Source organism: Paramisgurnus dabryanus, chromosome 1, assembly GCF_030506205.2.
Source record: "Paramisgurnus dabryanus chromosome 1, PD_genome_1.1, whole genome shotgun sequence".
Classification (NCBI taxonomy): domain Eukaryota; kingdom Metazoa; phylum Chordata; class Actinopteri; order Cypriniformes; family Cobitidae; genus Paramisgurnus; species Paramisgurnus dabryanus.
This window is the reverse complement of record NC_133337.1, coordinates 12,705,568-12,720,333: the sequence shown is the minus strand read 5'-3', so window position 1 is coordinate 12,720,333 and position 14,766 is coordinate 12,705,568. Positions and strand designations below refer to the sequence as shown.

Below are 14,766 nucleotides of genomic sequence, written 5' to 3'. Positions count from 1 at the left end.
TCATTACAGCCCGTGCAGCTCCTCTTTGTGTACTACGCTGGCTAACTCAGGCGGCTGATCTCGAACCGCTCTCGCGTACTTAAAAACCATATGACACAGTCTGTGCCTGCAGGGCCAGCTTAAGTTGGACAAAATGACTAACCGGAATGCACTGCTTCAAGTCACCCGCCGATCGGTCTGCCCAGCGCGCATGAATTCGAACACACCTAATGATGGTGGTTTATTGTAATTTAAACTCAATTGTGCTGTCAATTATTTTTTCTCTCTCTCTTTCTCTCTGCACTCAATGGCAGTGCTGTGGTTGGATAGTACAGATAAAGGGGGCGGTATGATTGTAATTCGCCTTGCTACTCACAAAACAGGCGAAATCTGAACGACCTAATTTTTCACATGCTTGCAGAAAATGGCTTACCCAAACAAAGTTACTGGGTTGATCTTTTTCAAATTTTCTAGGTTGATAGAAGCTCTGGGGACCCAATTATAGCAATTAAACATGGAAAAAATCAGATTTTCACGCTATGACCCCTTTAAGAAAAGCTTTTCGGGGACTTTTTGCTATTCATTTTATTTATTGCTATTAATATTATTTATTGCTATTATTATTAGTAGTAAAATTTTTTTTTAAATATTATATTATTATTATTATAAAAAACTTGTCTAAATACTTCGACTTTATGTTTATACAGTATGTATATGTATCTTCTTTGATGTTCCATAAATTAAAAGATTTAGCTTGAAATGTGTACTTTAAAATCATTTAAAATGTCCCATTTCTCTTTATTTCATCTTTCATGGGCCTAAAGTACTTTAAAGAGCAGCAGCAAACCTATCCATATCAGTTACAGAAACACGCACCCACATTTTAAAACCAGCAGCATTCTCACACACATGGAAAGTATGTGAGGTGATCCAACACATGCTTTTAATAGTTTTTGCATATTATCAACACATGTTTGCAATTACCAGCTAATGAGGTTCATTATAAATCATATAGGTGTGTATGGGAGACATGGGTGGCATTTGTGAATAAATATATTTGTGAAACAGAGCAAACGTATTAGGATGGAATTGTTTATGTTTATTTTCCTAAACTTTAGATTAATTGTATGACATGGTCATGTGTAGGTGTTAGGGTTTATAACAGTTAATTGGGCCTCGTTTCACAGACAAGGTTTAGCTAAAGCCATGACTAGGCAGTTGTTTACAGTTGTTTTACACTGTAAAAAAATGCTGTAATTATGCAGCTGGTTGCCAGTAACTTACTGTAGAAGATAAAGACTTAAAATGTTTCGTGTTCATTTAACTTTGAACAAACTCTTGCCAATAAATAAAATAAATGTAAAATCTACAGAAAGTTACTGGCAGCTAGTTGCCAGCAATACCCAGTAATACTGTTATTTCTACAGATTTTTTTTTACAGTGTAGGACTAGCCATAAGCCTTGTTTGTGAAACAGGGGGTTGGATTATACATCTAAACAACAAGAACTGTACAGCCCTCCACCGGGTGTCGCTGTTGTCCTTGTTTAACATGTCATTTGCCCTTACATAGACACTTGATAATATGCAGTTACCTAGCTACACTATGTGTCAAATATCATAAGTGACTCACATTTATCATGCCGTCATAAGATCAAAGACTTCGTTGTTTTTCTTTGTAAGTATGAACTGGAAGAGATTCTGAGCTGATAAAATAATTGTAGCCATTTAATTATAATGGAGGTATGTCAGCGGCACAGTGTTGACATTTTATTGAGTGACATTTTATTCTTATAGCATTTAACAAGGACCTCCTTAATTCCTTCTGATGAATCTATAAAATATTAGGCTACTGGCCATAAATAAAAAGATATTTTTAAATATACCCAAACAAATCACCAAGTGTCATTTGTGCAGGATTTATGTTTAACTGTGCTCTTGTGAGAAAACGTTGGATGCAGATTTCTCAAGGGATTCTGCATGGTCTGAATTTAGTGTAGTGATCGAGCAGGCAGACGTTTCTTTTGGGACTGGCAAGGGGCCGAGTTCTGGTCAATGTCTGATTTCCCCAGCGACCAATTTCTCTCATATTGCAAAGACAACATACGACAAACCGGAAATTTACCTACAAATGACAAGGTTAAAAGAGCTTGTTTTATCTTTTCGTCTAGGTCCTGCTGTAAAACTGACAGGGGACAAAATTTGATCTGATTTCAAGAGTTTATAAGAATTAACATTTGGTATTTTTAAGTATTTGGCTACTCCCCCTTAAGCTTAATGAAAGTATGCACTCAATCTGGCATTAATGCTAAAATGTTGTGCAAAATTTGATATTCATGTTGTGTACTTAGTTAAAATCTGACCTGTTAAGTTAATGTGGCCTTGTCAACATGGTCAATGTCATAGCTTTTATTTGATTAGTGACCTAGAAATAGTGGGGATCTTAAAGATTTCTTAATGCTGTCAATGTTTCCAGGATCTGTTTATTTACAAATTAAAAATTAGATTCCCAGATTGTTATTGTGGTTTCAGACCTTTGGACGCTATTGATGCTCATATAAATGTATACGTTTGTGATGTATCCACTTGCTGAATGCAATATAGCTAAATATATTCTACAAATACAATAAGAGAATAACAAAAAACATGTTACTTTGGGGCGCTTTTCCATTGCATAGTACCCCACGGTTTGGTACTATGCAATGGAAAAGCGCCATTAGTGTGCGTGTCTTTGAAAAGATCTGCATTACATAAATGTGCCAGAATGCAGTACAACTCATTTATTCCCATCTATGTAAAGTTCCTGTGTAACCTCGCCTTCCCGTCCCACCCAGTGACCATGTAATGCCTTTATTCAGAGACGAGCTTCCGTTTCTCTCTAATTAACCAGGCGAGTGATGGCCACTGTAATCCCTCAATCCGGTTTCTGTTGATTCAGTCACGGATGATTTATTCCCTCTCGGTCATACAAGATTGGGACTACATGCACAATGTCCCCTCGGCCCGTTCCTACGTGACCTCGGCATAATCTACACGCTTTAATCCATGCATGCACGACTGGCCATAATCAGACTTCCCATGCATTTCCGTCTGAATTACTCTCTGAGGAAGTGGAGGCTTGGGTGCGTGTTTGTGTGTGAAAGTTTCCCATTGCATTTGCAAAAGTTAAAGGTACTTTCTCTGACATTCATTCATTTAATTTCTCTGTATATACACAAGAGGTTACATGTCACTCAACAACACAAACATAATCAAAGCATGTCAATTTAAAGAGCGGACAAGTGCAGACAAGGTTGTTCTCTGAGGTAATAACTATAATCAAGAGGACGTGTTCACTCAATGAATCATCATCTGCAGAAAAGGTCAAATAAACATTAAAAGCGTTAACCATCCATTCAGCAAATGGAAATTTAATAAACCCAGCCATTAAAAGGTCAGCTGATTAGTGCCCTGATAAATGGATTATCCGAAGCTAAAATAGTTATTACAAATACCTGTTTGTCCCCACGGGTTTAATAAACAGCATGGGAACGAATGCAAACTTTGTGTTTGATTAATGGTTTCATTGTGAATTTTGTCCCGTGTGCTTAACGACACAAAGCACGTAAAATCGAAAACTGAGGGAGGTTCCAGCCTTCTTTTGGAAAACAATGCCCTGCTCTTAAAATGGGTGCAACGCTGCACAAAGCTGAATAAAATGTTTATGTGTCGCCAGACAGAAAGAAAACGACAGAATGCAGGCAATAATCAGGCAGTCACACGTCCTACCTGTTAAGTGAACATTTGGAATATGCTCTCATATTGTGCCAGGTTAGCATACACTGGCACAAAAAAGGCACACACACATATACATGTTTATAGAAGTGTTCACATTGTCATTAAAGACTACTGGGAGGATTTTGGTTTACTTTCAATAGAAATCTACACTTTAATTACTGTTTAAATGCATAAAATCAGTCAATTCTCCAGGCATAGAATGTCAACATGTTTTAATATGTTCTGTACCTTAAAGTAAAATGCCAAAGCAAACGCATGAACACTGTGGCATCACTTAAAGACTTTACAAATGAAATACTGTCAATCATATTACACCTGACAGGCAAGCGAAAACTCTACCATATATATTTAATCACTAAAAAGTCCATCTATTATTATAAATATATTAATAATTAAGTGCAGGATTTTTTATAATAGAACAATTTTTAAAGCAGAATTATGTCCATACAGTTTTGCATTAGGGTCCTGGTTCTGGGAGTTGATTTTGACCTGACTGTTAATTATACCTTACAATTGGCAAATTTGTCTTTCTTAAGGACATCTCAGTCATTTCTACTTTCTGTAGACCACAGTGGAGTTTCCCAACAAGTCTAGGCTGGGGAATCAGCAATGCATCAGTCACTTCTGTAAAAATCACCAGTTACCGTATGCTTACTGTCAGGTTTACATGCAATGTGTGCATGTTTCAAACTGCAACTGTAATGTACCCTATTATGACCCAGAGCAAGTCACACTTTCATGTTGCTTAGACACCACAACCTAACATTCTAATTTATCTTTGTAGCTCCCAGCTTTTACCTTTGGATATCCTCAGAGGAAACAGACACGAGGTAACCGCGTCTCCTCTGATAAACACACATACACAGAGACAGAAGAGGCACTCCTGGCTGTGGAAGCGAACAATGATGCCTGTTCTTTGGGTTCCTGCTCTTTGGTTGCTCAGGTACACATCAGTGGTCACTCATTGAACTGCTGTGAGAATCTTCCATAATCAAATGCAAATAATGTAAGTAATACGGTGGAGTGGGTTTTCAATGCCCTTTTTCAGACTTTCGGATGTTGAGGTGGATAATTCTCGGCGGTGCCTTTAATGGAGATTAAATGAAGGGAAATTGAAAGCAAGACATACCTGAATACAAATATGTGCAGGGAATTGTGTGCATAATGGAAGAAAAGACAGACATTTTACAATTATATCTAATGGACGTTATAATCTATAAAGCAAAGTGTGATTGTAGTTTAATCATGTACATCTCAATAATGTTTGTTCAAGCTTTTTATAAACTGACATTTGATGTGTACAATCACAATCGTTCTCGTTCAGATTTGCATGTGTTAAAACACTTCTGGCATGTCCTGCCCGTTTCCAGGTTTCTGAGAAGTTATACTGTGCTCCTCAGGGCTGAATTACTCTCCATTACACTTTAAAGTTTGACAGCTGGAAGAGGGTAGCGGGCATACCGCTGAAGCACAAATATGCACACACATTCGCACATGCACACACATGCATTTTTAAAACGCTTTAAATCTTGTACACAGCCAAAACAGTGTCTAACATGGAACATCTTATGAACCCTTATAAATTCTCCATCAGAATGGATTTTTACAAAAAAGGTATTGCATATGATCAGTTGTGTAGTATACACAGGTATACCGACTATACCCACTTCTTTATTAGTTGGCATGGGGTATACCCACTTCTAGGGGGCATCAATTAAAAGTATACACACACCACCCCATATGATGTTGAATATATACACATTTGTGCATTGCATTTTTTATATTGGCCCTACAGTATTAATTATATGGCCTACAGTATGTAAACTTTGGCAGGGAGATTGTGCACATTCCAAAAACATCACATCAGAATTCAAACCTGTAAATGGGTTTTCTTTATTGATAAGACAAGCCTGTACAATGTTCCTTAGCCAAGTTCCAAAATAAGCATTCACACAATCATGACAGCACTGGGACCACAACAGGAGCTGGTGAAATTTAGTACTGAAATCACAGTGGATTTAATCATGTCAGGCCTCAAGTGCCCTACTGTAACCGATACATCAACACTCACCTTCTGTAGAGGTGTTTAAACTATAAACATTTGGCGAAAAGATATAAAGTCTCACACTGCTAAAGTTTCATTCAGTGGGACCGTGCACTGCATTACATTTTTTAAATGGACATGGTAGTCCTGTGCTTTACTGTAGTTTATTAGAAGAAGAACTCTCTGCAAAAAAAAAAAAAACACTTACTTTAAAATGACATTTGCAATTGTATTTCCTGTAAAATAAGATATTGTATATGAAATTAGCAGTCTTTGACAAAAAAAAAAAAATAAAACACACAATCCAAAGGTTTTCTTAAGGGATTAAAAGACACCCTTTATTGTGGCTTTACCGTAGGAACAATTATTGCTTAAATCATGGTATTTTGGCAGATACAATGGCTGTCACAGTACATTTTGCATTCGGTACAAATTTATATCACTCATTTTAGTGCCAAAAAACTGGTCAATTAAACAAGTTAACGAAAGCAATTCCATAACTACCATAACTCACCCTGATTGAATGACCGTGCACCTATACTGCCATACAAATATAAAAGTAATGGGCTTTAATCCCTGTCTTTTTGGAAGGGAGTGACCTAGAGTACGCTAAAGAAATCAATTCAATGGAATTAAATTTGATTTAGATGAAACAATTGTTAATTGTTTTAAAGCAGCTTGACATTAATAGATGCAGGAGAAAACACAGAAACATTGTTGGACAACATAAGCAGCAGAATACAGCGGCAAGAGTAGAAGAGGGTCCTAAATTAAGCCAATGTCAGATGATTCTCCAGGGGATGAACCTACGTACTAGGAGAAAAACCCTCCTGGTTGGAAAAAAACCCTTGAGAGAAAGCCATATATAGCTGATGCTATAGAGGATATATCATATATTAGATACTATTTTATAAAATTTAATGGGAAGTAAACATTTAAAATGTATATATATATTATTCCTCTAATACCACGGGTACCACAAACATTGCTCTGGTGCCTATTTTTAAGACATTTTATAGGTTAGGTGTGCGGTTATCAGAAATTAATGCATACCCACGAAACATTTCTCAGCCAATCAGAATACAGCATTCAACTGTATATCACAGATAAGTAGATTAAACAGGGGCAGCTGATGGTCATTCTCAGACATTGGCTGGGCATCACGTTGAAGGAAGGCCAGTAGATCATCAGCTACAAAGGTATTTATCTACAAAAAGTCTCTTTTGTATCTCCAAAATGAACATCAAAACATTGACCTTTAATGGACGGACAAAGAATAAGAAGATGACGCAGTTTACCAGCATCACATACCGAGAATATCAAAGTCAGGGGTCAACCCATCGATCTTGATGTCATTGTTGTCACTCAAAGTTTAATACGCCCTCTTATCTCTGTCTGCTGGACTATCAGCAATCTGTGAACAGAAATATATAAGGAATAATTGACGACGGGCCATTGAATTATAAGAAAATAATGCACACCCAAGGTGCAATGTGGCACGACGCGAAGCGGAGTGCCGTTACACCGCGGGTGTGCATTATTTTCAAATAATTCAAAGGCCCGTCGTCAATTATTCCTTACATACATACATACATATACATATATATATATATATATATATATATATATATATATATATATATATATATATATATATATATATATATATATATATATATATATATATATATATATATATATATATATATATATATATATATAATTCCTCTAATACCACGGGTACCACAAACATTGCTCTGGTGCCTATTTTTAAGACATTTTATAGGTTAGGTGTGCGGTTATCAGAAATTAATGCATACCCAAGAAACATTTCTCACCCAATCAGAATACAGCATTCAACTGTATATCACAGATAAGTAGATTAAACAGGGGCAGCTGATGGTCATTCTCAGACATTGGCTGGGCATCACGTTGAAGGAAGGCCAGTAGATCATCAGTGTGATGATCTTCACGTCAGCAGGAACTGGGTCTGTTTGTCTTTTTGTCCTCAGGATCGAGGACGAGACAGGGAGAGACAGAAATGAAATCCTATTAGCGTAGGTGCCGTTCGCATGTGATGCATATGGTTTAATATCCGCTCGGTTTCAGACTAACTATTGCGGCATAAGTATATAACTCAGACGAGTTATGTGAATGCTTTGTTCCGTATAAGCTAACTATTGCCTGCTTACTAGACAAATTATGTGAATGCTTTTTAAAGAGAAATGTCTTTAGTTTAGACATAAATTGGTCGACTGTGTCAGATTCTCAAATGTTGTTTTTTTTGGTAAATCATTCCAGAGCTTAGGGGCTAAGTAGGAAAATGAGTGACCACTTTTAGACAATTTTTTATATTTTTAGGGATAATTAAGTGACCAGAATCTTGCGACCATAGTGTATGTGATGGACTGTATTCTGATAGTAATTCTTTAAGATACGAAGGTGCTAGGCCATTTAAGGCTTTATAGGTGGTTATCAATATTTAAAAATGTATGCGACTGGTAACCAGTGTAAAGATGCCAAAATTGGGCTTATGTGGTCATACTTCTAAAGAATTGCCTCATTCATAGAGTGGCATTTCACTCAGGATCGCCTTTGACCGTATAAGAACATAAAGCACAAGGAAAAATGGGCTACCATTTTGGGTATCTTTCGTTAATCAGTCCACTTGGCAGATGATTCTATAGGTTTTTGTTTGGGGACATAGGTCCATTACCCTGCATGGGTTGGATAAAAACAACAGCTACTTAGTAAAATGTTACATTTTGTGCCTTCCTGGAGTCTGTCCTTTTAAATGGAGACATGCCATCTGCTTCACATATTTGCTATTTACTTGACCACACTAAATGATTTTGTTTCTGTGGCAACAAGCTCCACAGAACCAGCTGTGTAAGGAAAACTGCTCATATTGTGTAATATCACAGCTATCTTTCACTCCCACTTACTTAACGCTCAATGCCATCTATAGGAAATGTGGTCTTATTGATAATTTTGTTGGGAAATTTCCTACCCTGCTCCCCATAACAATCACAGATGATCTTATCATTTAAACTACAAAGGTATTTATCTACAAAAAGTCTCTTTTGTATCTCCAAAATGAACATCAAAACATTGACCTTTAATGGACGGACAAAGAATAAGAAGATGACGCAGTTTACCAGCATCACATACCGAGAATATCAAAGTCAGGGGTCAACCCATCGATCTTGATGTCATTGTTGTCACTCAAAGTTTAATACGCCCTCTTATCTCTGTCTGCTGGACTATCAGCAATCTGTGAACAGAAAAGGCACCTTGAACATAAAAGTGTTTTCTTAGACAGAATCTGCACAATGCTCTTAAGCATTTATGTAAGAGAAGAGTCAGCATTTAAAAAACTATAGGCCTACATGTTTTAGTAGTAATGTTGTGTACAGTAGGTTAAATAAACTCTACTTGCTTTTGGATGACATTCCTCAAGACTTAAGTGTTGAAATAAACTTTCAGTTGAAGATCTATGAAAACAATTATCTTTAAGCTTGGTGTCTGTGAATGAAACGCAAGATTATCTTTGTGAAGTGTAACCACAACACTCAAACCTCCCTCTTCACATTTGTTTACATTTCAGTGGAGCAAAACCAAATAAAGTTCACAAGTGCACAAGATGAAACACGGAAAAAAAGTTTCGTTTTGTCTCTCGCAGACATGGTAAAGCAGTTAGTGCGTGTGCATGTAATGTGAGAGAGCCTTGCTGGGAGGAGGCAGGTTTGAGTCCATCTATGCTGTTCTGTCTTATAAAGTTTTGTGTTGCTTTTTGCAAGTTCGTCAGTTTTGCAGGATGGCATTTCAGAAATATGAAGTAGCATTAGGTTGTGCCCTGACAAAATCCAATAAATGATATGTTAAAGCTGACTAACTGTTATGTGGAGTCAGCCTTTGTCACATCCGATACTTGCTGTATGTGTCTTCTCAAGCACCCATGCTCTACTTTCTTGCCAAACACAACAGTGTTGGCCACTCACGTCCAGAGAAACAGTCACGTATGCAGGTCACCGAGCCTGTGAATACATGTGCTAGGCTCTTTTTGTATAGTTAGTATTCTTGGGCACATTCTGATCATGAGGTTAATCATATTAGTCACTCGGTATTTCAGTCACTCCCAGTGGAAATGTGGGCAGGTTGTGAACCATCCAAACACCAGAGGGCAAAAAGACATGAAACGTAATCTTGATGCATGTTAAAAACGTGGCTAGAAGAGAGAGTGTCAACTTTGATCTGAAGTGAAACTTGAGGCTATGCAGAAGTCCCAGAGTGACGGTTTGTAAAGCATCAGGGTCTTTCTGAGCACAGAGTGAGCTAAAACAGAGCTTTGATCCTGGGCTTACATTTCATGCTTATAGTGGTCCAGGTAAAGACCTGCTTGCCCATCATGTGGAGTAACTCTGCAACACACTCCTCCAACACAAAGCTGGAGACAAGCGGTGTTCACTTACTAAGAAATTGGTTGCAAATGAAAATCTTGTGGAAAGTTTGACTAAAGGTACATTCACATTATAAGCGACTTGTTAATGTGTGTCGCTCGTTGCCATAAACAAATGAGTACCGTCCACTCCAGTAAATGACAAGAGACGTATGACGCGAACTCAACTGCTTCGTTCTCATTGGTGGTCGCTCCCGAAAGTCGTTCATAATTTGCATAAAGTTAAACATTTCTCAACTTTGACGCACGACTGGACACGCCCCATCCAGTCGCCAACAGTCACTGTCGCCCATGTTCCTGGAAGTCGCTAAGCTTTCATTGAAATCGATGAGATCTGCTACTGCTAGTCACTGCTAGTCTGAATGCAGCTTGAAGAGCCTGTGACCACAAGTCAAACCACCTATTTGCTAATCTTGCTGTTTGTTAGCATGTACTGGTGAGCGAGATGAACTCTCCTGAACCGATGGCCTCCAGTTCACCCGTGTCAGATTATCAGTGTTGCATAAGTGAAAGCCAACACATCCGCATCCAATGTGACCACCGCAATATTTTTTGCAAACTGATTAAATTGCTCGAGGACAGGAAGCAAAATCTTGCAGAGGATTTTGTTTGGGTTTTGCTCTATCAGTGATCAGTGGATGTCATGATGTTTTGATGCACTGTGGCATCTAGTGCCACACCAATCCTTTAGACCAGGTGCAGTCAAAACTTACTTAAAAAGATTTACATATCATATTTAAATTTTGTTTACCATTATCCGTGCATTTAAATTCTAAAAAAATCTTTATTTCAAAATGATTTGCTCTGCAATTTTTTGCTCACTGACTTTGAAACAATACATAACTAGGCGCTGGCTAGAATTGAGGTACAGGTGTGGCACTTTAGCTTTGCAACAATAAAACTACTTTGATAGAGCCAATCTGGAAAAACCCTCTTGCAGACTCGATCCACTTTCAATAGCGTTTAACTCAGTAAGCTGACATTCCCCACCGGGCTCTAGCCGCTGTGTGTTATCTGTCTCTTGTGTTGTAGCAGTATTGCTTAACAACTCTCGTATGGTATTTGGCCCTTATCTCAATGGGCAATCTAACCCTGTGGAGAGAGCACTCCATTCTCCTCTCACAGCGGCCCAGCAGGTAAGCTGAACCCAGGCCTTGAGTTACTCTGCACTCACTGGCTTGCTTTTCAGGTCAACGATCTGCACCGTGTGATTCGTCTATTCCTACGGCTGACAAAGAGCACAAGAGAGGCCCTGTCTGCAGCGACGGGCACGTCCCAACTCCCTGGCGGTTCGGACTCGGCGCCGGGACTCCGAGAACTCCCTGGTGTTCGCGTGAGCGCCGCGGTGAAGTCTGTCTAAAGAGAAACACTTAAAATACAAAGTGAGCTGCAAAGAGAGTTGACAAAGCAGCACTACTCCAAAGAAAAGAGCGCGGATGCTTGAGAGCGTTAAAGGGAGGAGAGGGTGTGTGAGCCGGTCCAGACCCAGGGGAAGAGACGCAGCAAGACTCAACACTCGCACAGGATACAAGTCAGGGAGAGGGGAGGAAAGCCCACCAGTGAACGCCTAAGTGTGAGAACAAAGTAAATAAATGAGGAAAGACAGGAACTGGGAGGCCCCGTTCACCACCGTGAACATTTCCACGACCGGGCTGCTTGAGGACACTGTTTAAACATAAATGTGACACGTTTCAGCACATTTTCACTCAAATTCATTTTTAGTTGCCTTTTTCACAGCTTGCATTTAACAGCAACGTGATACGTGTGTATTTGGCCCTGCTGGTTACGCATATGGGTGATCGGTTGTAAACGGCCCGAAACTCGATCTGCTGAACTGACATTAACACAGTTCACTCCCTCTTTGCGATACGTCTTTCTCACCTTCTTCTCTATCCACGTCTCACTGTGGCGCTGGCCAGAGATCAATGCCCTGATGGCCCCGGGGCTCGAAGGCCCAGGTGGGAGACATCTATCAAGAGAAAGGAGGAAGTCTGAGAGCACCTCGGAAGACACAGGTGACTTTATTGATGCCCGAACAGGACACGCAAGTAAACAACACGCTCATTGTAAGCACAGGTGAGAGTATTGAATGCATACAAGAAGTCAAAGACAGTCTGGGCCAACAGTCTGTACCTCTAATAGATCATTCAATGCTGTGGATCTGGCAGAGAAACCCCTGTGGTCTTGAATGTTAGCTTAGCAGCTAAACCTTGTATTTGTTCAACCCCAGACCACGTATGTCAGATGAATTCAAAGCCGTGAATTCCTAAGCGGTGCCTTGTATGAGTGAAGACGTGTTATGTAATGACTTTAAAGGAATCTTTCAGCAAAGTTAAAGCCTGCACGATGAAAACCAACACATACATCACTTCGTGCTTCTGAATTACTCATTCAGGTAATACCTAAAATCTCTCGTGGAGTACAATACAAATACACCATCACACTTTGAAATAAAAGTATATAAATATTTAGTTTGGCAACGACAAATTAAAAGCATTTATATAGAATCTTAGTCTGTTTTGATACACTTGGCTACCGAGCTGTCAGCAGTCAGATTAAGTGCATAGACTATTCAAAGGTTCTCCATCATTTAAAGAAATAATAAAGGAGACACTTAAACTGGAAACTCCTAGAACCAACCACAGGTGCCTGTATTGTTCCAGTTTTATTGTGTTTTTTTTTTGTGTGACACTTTTTTTGTCTGCAGAGGTTAACATAACCCAAAATGCATGATGGTAAGGTGTGCCCTGGATTCAATACATACACACGCACACCTGGCCCAACCTGAGGATTCCCTCACATCCTCCAGACTATCTCATGGTCAGCACATGAGGGTTGTTATCACTAAGGGTATATTAATTCAAGAAAAATTTCACCAGTTTATCACATGACTGGTTATGCAAAATGCAATAGTGGTTGTGATGTGCAGCTAAACAATAGCAGTGTGTCTGTTTGAACACAGCTGTGGTCACGCTGCTTGTGATTACAGAATGGAAATGTATCATCATTATCAACATCCTCTTCTGGTTTATTGCTGAGCGACTATAAATGTGATGATAAAATATGGGATGCTTGTGAAACTGAAATGGTTTGGTGTACTTCTGTCACACATGCATCAATATAAGTGAACAGAGCTTTCTCTAAACTGTGACCACATCTTGTCATTTGATCCAACACATTACATTTCCATGTATTTATTTGGCAGATTGATTAGGTGTCAACAGCACTTTTGAATACGAATAGTCACATTTTCATTTGCATCATCCCTGCCTGGGAATCGAACCCATAACTTTGGCATTGCACAGCATTGCTGTGTTGTTATTTGTGTATGTTTTTTTGTCATCAGCGTTCAGTGTTTATAATAAAAAGCATCATAGTTTTTCCATTTATTTACATATCCTTCTGTACTTTTAGTGCCTTGGGTTATTTGGGTTTACTTAACAGTAACAGTTAAGTTATGATAATTTTACATCCGTGTAATACTGTAGGTATGTTAAATATGAATGTGGACCATGTGACAGTTTACTATTGTCAGAGATATAAGTCTGCCATGCCAATTGCTTAAACAGAATATTATTGGGCACAAGCAGCCTTTAAACTCTAACTTTAAATATTTCCATTGAAGCCCTTTTGACAGAAATATGTGGCCTGAATGGAAAGAGGACCAATATGACTATTATGTCTCATTTCTGATAAGCAACATGCAAAAAGCAGTTACCATATTGTTTTGGTCCATGTTTGTCAGGATTGATATGTTTGCAAGCAACGTAAGAAAAATCTACAGTGACAAACAATAAAAAGAGGATTAGAGGAGGTGATGAGTGTTTCCTGTCACACCTACCTTGCCCATTAGAAAATCACTTTTTCTCTCTACGCTTTGCATAAATATGATGATGCTTTTATAACAATCAGTTTTAAAATAAAGATTACAGAGCTCTAGTCTGAGTCACTTTGAGTCACGTTATGCCTAAGAGCCAAAATGTGTTTTAATTTCTCAACATTTCGTTCAGTTGGCTGGCATACCTAGTAATTAGCCTATTTTCTTTTGAATAACTTTATCCCCATTAAAAACATATAAATACTTTTCTAGTAATTTTTAAAGTTTATTTTGTTATTAAGCAAATGTAAGAAAAAAGACCCAAAATATATGTTATATAAAGAACATGTAATCAATTACATTTCAATAGTTTAAGTATACAGTGTGTGTATATATATATATATATATATATATATATACACACACAAATAGTATACAATAGAATACAATATAGAATACAAAAACTTATAAAGTTGGCAATATTATTCATGAAAGTAAAATATTACCAGTTGCTGTAGAGAACAGCATCGACTAAGCACAGCAACCCCACAAAAGCCATCTGTCCATGCTCGATGTGTACAGGAGAGTAGTAGATTACGAGAGAGAGAGAGAGAGAGAGAGAGAGAGAGAGAGAGAGAGAGAGAGAGAGAGAGAGAGAGAGAGAGAGAGAGAGAGAGAGATCTGCTCTGCGC

General features: G+C 38.3%; 1 long non-coding RNA gene across 2 annotated transcripts; it reads right to left on the bottom strand.

The window, feature by feature from the left end:
• Nucleotides 1–5,631: 5,631 nt before the first annotated feature.
• LOC135746968 (uncharacterized) lies at nt 5,632–14,692 on the bottom strand. Of its 2 annotated transcripts, XR_012335416.1 has the most exons (5): nt 14,581–14,659; nt 13,976–14,035; nt 7,637–9,072; nt 7,110–7,212; nt 5,632–5,981 (listed from the first exon to the last, which is right to left on the bottom strand). It is a non-coding gene; the product is annotated as an uncharacterized lncRNA (long non-coding RNA). The 2 variants fall into 2 exon arrangements; XR_012335414.1 differs by lacking the exon at nt 13,976–14,035 and having other exon boundaries at nt 14,581–14,692.
• Nucleotides 14,693–14,766: the final 74 nt, after the last annotated feature.